This window comes from Equus asinus, chromosome 20, assembly GCF_041296235.1.
Source record: "Equus asinus isolate D_3611 breed Donkey chromosome 20, EquAss-T2T_v2, whole genome shotgun sequence".
Taxonomy (NCBI): Eukaryota; Metazoa; Chordata; class Mammalia; order Perissodactyla; family Equidae; genus Equus; species Equus asinus.
Window position 1 is genome coordinate 112,319,325 of NC_091809.1, and position 6,580 is coordinate 112,325,904.

Here is a 6,580-nt window from a genome sequence, read left to right on the forward strand (position 1 = left end):
AGGCCTCTCTCGCCCTGGGGTCGCCCCTCACCCGCCCCCTCTGTCCGGACCGGAGGCCGCCGGGAGTGCTGCTCCGGGCCTGTTCGGAGTCCAGGCCATTAAGTGCGCGCGGATCCCTGCAACCCAGCAGGGTGCTCGAGAGCGAGGCTGGAAACGCCGCGGTCCCCGCCTGCTTATCTGCTTGTCAATAAAGGGCGCGCGCGGGCCGCGCGGGAGCGCCGGGCGGCGGGGCGAGGCCGGACCCGGCCCTTCCGAGCTCCGGGCCAACGCACGAGCCGCTCTCCACCTGCCCCGAGCGCGGGGGCCGCGCGGGGGAAGCCGCGGGGGTCGCACGGGGAGGGTGCGGGCTGAGTGCTGGAGAAGGTCGCCTGTGACCCGGGAGGACCCTGAAGAGCCTCCCAGAAGCCGAGCGGGGGCTCCCCTTCCCGCCCGCCCCCGGCCGTGTGGCGGCTCGCCGCCGGCCCCTCGTGCTGCCCAGCCTGCGAGGCCCGGCCCGGCCCCCCGGGCGGAGGAGGCCAGTCTAGGCCTCGCCGGCCGGCCGCGCACAAAAAGGGGCTCCCGGGCGGCGGGGACGCAGGGCGGTCGGGGTGCCAAGGGCCGGAAGCGGGAAAGAACCCCTTTTCTGCCCGCTGTCCCCAACTCGGGCGAGCCAGGCTGGGATTCTCCGACTCCCAGCGCGGCCCCAAGTCTGACTCTCCGCCGCGCCGGTCAGCGCCGGCCTAGGACTGCCCGGAAGACCAGAGCTTCCTCTCCAGCCCGCAGAGGCGAGGGGGGGAGGGCGAGGGGCCTGAGTGGGGGGTCGGGGTGGAGGAAGGGAAAGGAGGTGGAGAGGGAAGATCGGAGAGCCGGGCTTGGCGGGGGAGGTAGAGAGATCCGGCCTCGGCTGAACTGTAGCTGAGATCCGTGGTTCTTGTCCAAGGTAGGTCGCCCTCGACTACTTCATGCAAATAAAGCGGCTTCCAGATTGGCGGCGCCCCTCCCGCCGGATCTGTGCTCCGGGCTGGGTGGGAATTGATTTAGTATTTGTCTTTTCACTGAGAATGGACATTGAGTCTAGCAACAATTGAAAAGTAGAAATGGATTTTTCCACTTCAGTATTTTAATTTCATTTACTAAGGCTAGACAATAGCGCATCTGTTAACTTATATTTTAAAAATTATTCTTGGGTGGGTGTTAATTCATAAAGAGGTTTAATAAAAATTGTCCTTATAAAAATTAATAAAGGGAGAGGGAAAAGCCCCCGACTAAGTGAGAAAAAATTCAGTGTATATTGTGTGTCGTTTCAAATAGCTGCACAGCCAGAAAGCCATATATTCTTAGGAATTACATTTACTGGGCAGGGTATGTGTGTTTTGCTCTTTTCACCCTCTCCTCCATTTTCTCCTCTTTAAACGGCAATCTTTTTAAACAAGACCTTTATTTTAAATAAAAACTGGAGGAATGTTTTGTGAATCTGAGCATCAAGAAGGGAAATATTTAGCAAAGATAATATTTACTCTCTTCATCCACGTCTACAAGACTGTGTAGTGGCATCATTGTATGCAATACTGTGGTTTCTCTGCTCTTCGATTATTTCCCTGCTCTCATTCAAGGAAATACTTAGTTTCTTCTCCCTTCTGTCTATTCTACCCCACCATAAAGTTTTCTTGGACTTTTGGGAAAATCTCCAAATCCTTCCAGTTTGCATTCTCACCGAGAAAATCTCTATTACAATCAATTTTAGAAAACTCTGCTTTTCCCTTCCTTCTGAACATTTTCATGTTGTCAGTCTGTGGCAGCATGTCTGATTTCTTTCCCTCCTGTGTCCGGGTGGAGACTGAGACATTAGCTGAATTCCCTGGGGGTGATTGGGTGCAATTCGCTGAAAGTAGACAGGCACGTCCTGGATGTTAGAAATTCACTTTTTCTCAACGTGACAAGGCCGCCTTCGATCTACAATTGTATTTGAATGGGCAATGAGCGGAAAGATCTCTCATCATTAAGCCTGCTTCCACTTTAGCAAAATAACGAGAGAGCCTTCATTTGCACACAAATGCTCATAAAACTGGAGTTCCCCGAAACTCTTTAATAAAAAGGGACGGCCAGGGAATCTAAGCTGGAGGTGAGAAGGCAAAGAGAGAGAGAGAGAGATGGGGGTTTTCAAAGGCACCCCCTCCTTTCCCCCCAAAGGTCCATGTGATCCAGTTGACTTTTTTTTACTTTAAATCTTAAATAAGATGTGAGTTGTAACAAGAGGATTGGCACTTACTCCGTGACCCTTATAATTGGATTAAATATAGACTGAGAGGTACAAAAACACACGGAGATTGACACCTGCCAACTGGACTTCCTTATGATTGATTGTGATGCTTCGTGCTGGCAACAATAATGAAATAAATTGTACGGATAAAACAGCACATTTGTCATTTCCGTGCCATGAGTGAGGAAGTCAACGAGTTAGGCAAGCTGTTAGCTGACAGGCGAGAGAGGGAGGCAAGCTAAAGAGATAAATAAGGATTCCAGGCATTGACAGGACAAATTATAACTTGTCACAACCTTTTTAAATTCAGAAGTTTTCAATTAACATATATATTGCTGTTACATATAAGATAAGGGGGCGCCGACGTAAACAAGCGCGCTGCGCAGGGACCCCCCGGCGCCCAGGGCTCGGGCGCCCAGGCCTATCGGGCTGCGCCGGCGGGTGAGCCCGGAGGGTGTCCCTGGGCGCCGCAGGGCTCCGTGAGGTGGGTGAGGCTGTGTTAGGCTGAGGGGCGGCTCCTTCTTTTGCTCGGACCGAAAGTCCCGACTCCAGCACCCTTCTTCACAGAAGCAGAGCTCCCAGGCCACGGGAGCGCCCGGCCAGGCCTGCGCCGGGTCTCGCAGGACAGCCCGCTCTCTCTGCCTCCGCAGGTGGCCGCGTAGGGAGCAAGAGGTATAGGGCGGAGGCGCCCCTTCCACGTTCGGAGTTCCTGGACCCGGGTATCAGCAATGGCCACGACCTGGGTTCAGGCCTAGGCCGCTGAGGCCTGAGGAGTCTGCAGCCTCTGGACCCCTCCTCGGACTGCCTGCCCAGCGCCACGCTGGAGGAGGCCACAAAACCAGCTCTTTCTGTCCCACTCAGGAAGAGGAGCTGCTCTTCCCTGTTCATCCCTCGATTTTTGTACACAGGGTCAGGGCTCCTCTTTGGCCCCTGGGTGGGGACGAGTACGCGGGCGGGTCCCTGGGTGGCCGGAGGCCATTCAAGTGGCGGATAGCGAGGCTTTAGGAGGAGCAAAGTGCCGGCACTACCGGGCGGGCGACCGGTTAGGCGCGGCCGTGGATTTCGGATGGAGTCTAGGGTCTGTGGATGGAGACCACTGTGGGTAAAGTTGGACGTGAGTGTGACAAGTGTGCGGGGGAGTGTAAACTGCTTAACCGTCTCCGCCCCGAGGGAAGCTGACTTCTTATTCAAAAGCTTACCCTCACCCCCAACTAGAATCTGGACTTCGCGGGGTCGGTCGGTACCCCGTCTCCCTGCAGGATGTCCCCGCCTCCCGCCGAGCTCCCGTGGGAACTTGTGGCAGTCAGCGGCGGGAAGGGGCGTCCGTCTCCAGATCAGAGGCCGCTGGGCGGGACAGGAGGGTACGAAGCAGGGCCTCGTCCTCACACACCCGGAGCTCGAGGGCGCCGGGAGCGGGGCGGGTCCAGTTCCAGGCGGCCGGAGAGCCAGGCCGAGGGCGCCGCGCTGCCTCCCGGAGCGGTGGCCTCCGCTGCCTGCGCCCGGCTCTGCGAGTCTGGCCGCGGCGCCCGCGTCCTGCTCCTCGTGGGGAAGAGCCAGCCTTGCTGTCGAGGCCACAGCCTGTCACCACAAACGGGGAAAAGCGCCCGAGCCCCGGCGTCCTAACCTCCCGGCGCCCGCCGCCGGATCCAACCCCGCGGAGCTCTGAGTCTTTCCAAAGACGCAGCCGAGAGCAGGGGAGGGAGGAAAAGAGGCAAAAGCAGGTTCCACGGAATTAGCTGGAAGCGGCCGCATTCCCCAGCGACCGCAGCCATTAACATTATAATCTCAAACGCCATTTTTTTATGTAACACTATTGTTAGTAAATCAACTCCTCAGGCCCTCTGAGACGCTGACCCCTGGCAATTCAGCGAAAGTGTAATTATCTCCCCGAATCTTGGACAGATTTAAGAGATTACATTTCAACTAAATCTATATCAATGCTAATTCCCTCTCCCCCCCTCCCCCCCCCCAGCCTGCAGGTGCCGGCCGGGAAATGGCGTCAGGCCCCAGCAGAACGCTCACAAAGAGGAGGGCTCGCTGCCTACAGGCCAGAAGAAATGAAGCCCCACATAAAATTACACCTATTTTTTTTTTTTTTTTTGCTACAAAACCTGGTTCTTATATAGCGAAGTTAAACAAAGCGGCTATGCTAAATTAGCGTTACATAAAGGCGAGTTTAATGCTCGGTTACAGTCAACTGGTGTATCTCTGATGGCTAATTGTCTATCAAAATTAAAGAGAAAAGAACAAATGATTCGTTATAAGAAGGTGTTAAAAGCTTCAACAAAAGGACATTTCACAAATATAATATCGGCAGCTCAGAGACTGCCCGCGGGGTTGTTCAGGCCCCGGCCCTGCGCAGCTATGAGAAGTGGGGTGCGGGGTGCTATTTGCCTGGCGAGAGCTCATTTCCTCCCAAATGAGTATAATAAAAACCCGAGAGGTGATATTAGTGTAAAGATCGGGATTAGGCCTAATCGGCGCGATGGACGTGGGCTTCAAAGGCGACCCCTACTCTCTCTGCCCGGGCTGGGGGCAGAGGGCACTTTGCCATCCCCGAGGACACCTCGTCCAACTTGCGGCTGCCTCAGGTTGAGGGACATGGGGGAGCGAGGTCGGGCTGGGGGAGTTCCCACAAAGGGGAGGTGTTGGGCTGTAGGGCTCTTCCCGCAGGCTCGGGGCTGGAAGAAGAGGGTCCCGGCCCTCGGGATCTCGGAGGCGCGGGCACCGTCCAGCACCTGTCTTTCTGACGCACGGCGTGGCCTCGGGGCGCGGGCTGCTGCGGCCAGCCCACCCTCCCAGGGTGGGGAGGACGCAGAAGATAACACGACGGCCCCGTCCCCAAGGAGAAGCCAGACCTAGAGCTCCAGGCAGATTTGTTGTTCGAAGTTAATTAAACCTGAAAGCGATCAAAATGCGCGCGCCAAGCGCACGGAGGCCGATTCTGGACTCGCGTGGCCGGCCCGCAGCGCCACGGAAGAGGCGAGGGCCCGGGCTCGCCCACCCGCCAGCGCCTCGGCGATCCTCCGACGCTGGGGATAAAGCCGAAGCCAAGTCAGGCAGCAAGAGCGACAAACCGTCTGGAAAATGGACCCGCGGAGCTGCAAGAATGTACTTTTTTTTTTTAATCTTTGACAACTTGTGTCCTAAAGAAAGAGTATTGAAGATAATTGAATGATTACAATTCATTGCTGCCCGACTTTGAATATGAACAGTCACATAATGACACCCCCGCCACACAACAAGTTTAATTTCCATGATCCGACCGGGATCCTCGCGCCAGCCGCCGGGGCAACGCGGCGCTAACGCAGAAATCTTGGCTCCCGCCTGCATTATTCATTTCGGGGACGTGGGACTGGGACAGGGGTGGAGAATAGATTGGTCCCCTCCTCCCTCCGAAACTTGTGCCGAGAGTCCAGGGACCAGGGGACTCGGAGGAGCCGACAGCCGAGACAATGGGCTCAAGGGGCCACTTTGCCCGACGGGCTGCGGGCGGTGGCGCTGCGCCGCTGTCTTCTTGTCCCCAGGGGTTCTCCGGGCGCAGGAACAGGTCCCCCAGCTCCCACCCTAGCACCCAAGCCGAGCGGGTCTAGGGAGGGCCTGGGTGCGGCCCCCTTGCCGAGTTGCCGGCTGCTGAGCTCCTGGGCTCGCCCGAGGCGGGGCGGGTCGGCTCCAGGGACCCCGCGCGGGTTTGGAAGTTGCTTCGGCCTTGAACTTGCCCCAGCCTCCCCCGCGGCCACCCCACACCTGCGACCCCGGGGAAAGAGTGAAGAAGGCCGGTCTCTGTGCACCGCCAGGACGCCGGCGCTCACCCTGGGGCGCAGCCTGGGTTGAGCCGCAGGGCTCGCGCCGGGGTCGCGGGGGTGGGCGTGGGGCCGAGGCCTCCGCAGTGCGCAAGCGCCGCTCGGGCCCGCCGCCCCCTCCCCAGGCGCCGGGTCCCCGGGACCGACCCTGCGCCCCTCTCCGCGAAACGACCGCCTCTAAAAAAAAGACCATCTGGTAATTGTCTTTCTTTAGATCTTCCCTTAATTATGCTTTTAATTAAAGATGGTTCAAGGCACCGGACCACATGAAGGGCAGTAATTACAAATTACATTACAAACCCGACAGATGTAGCGAGGTCTGCTGGGAAAAAGGTACCGGAATAAAAATTTGACTCAACTTTGGGATAAATTAATCGGCGGCTTGGAGAACAGAAGCACAGTTCTGATTATGTAGGCTCCAGCCAGGATTTAAGTTTTGTGTCATGATTGTTTTCATATTTCTTTGACGTCTATTGATTTGGAGGCAGCTGCAAGCTTTTGTCACAGGAGAGAAGAGCAGTCACAATATATTAGCTTG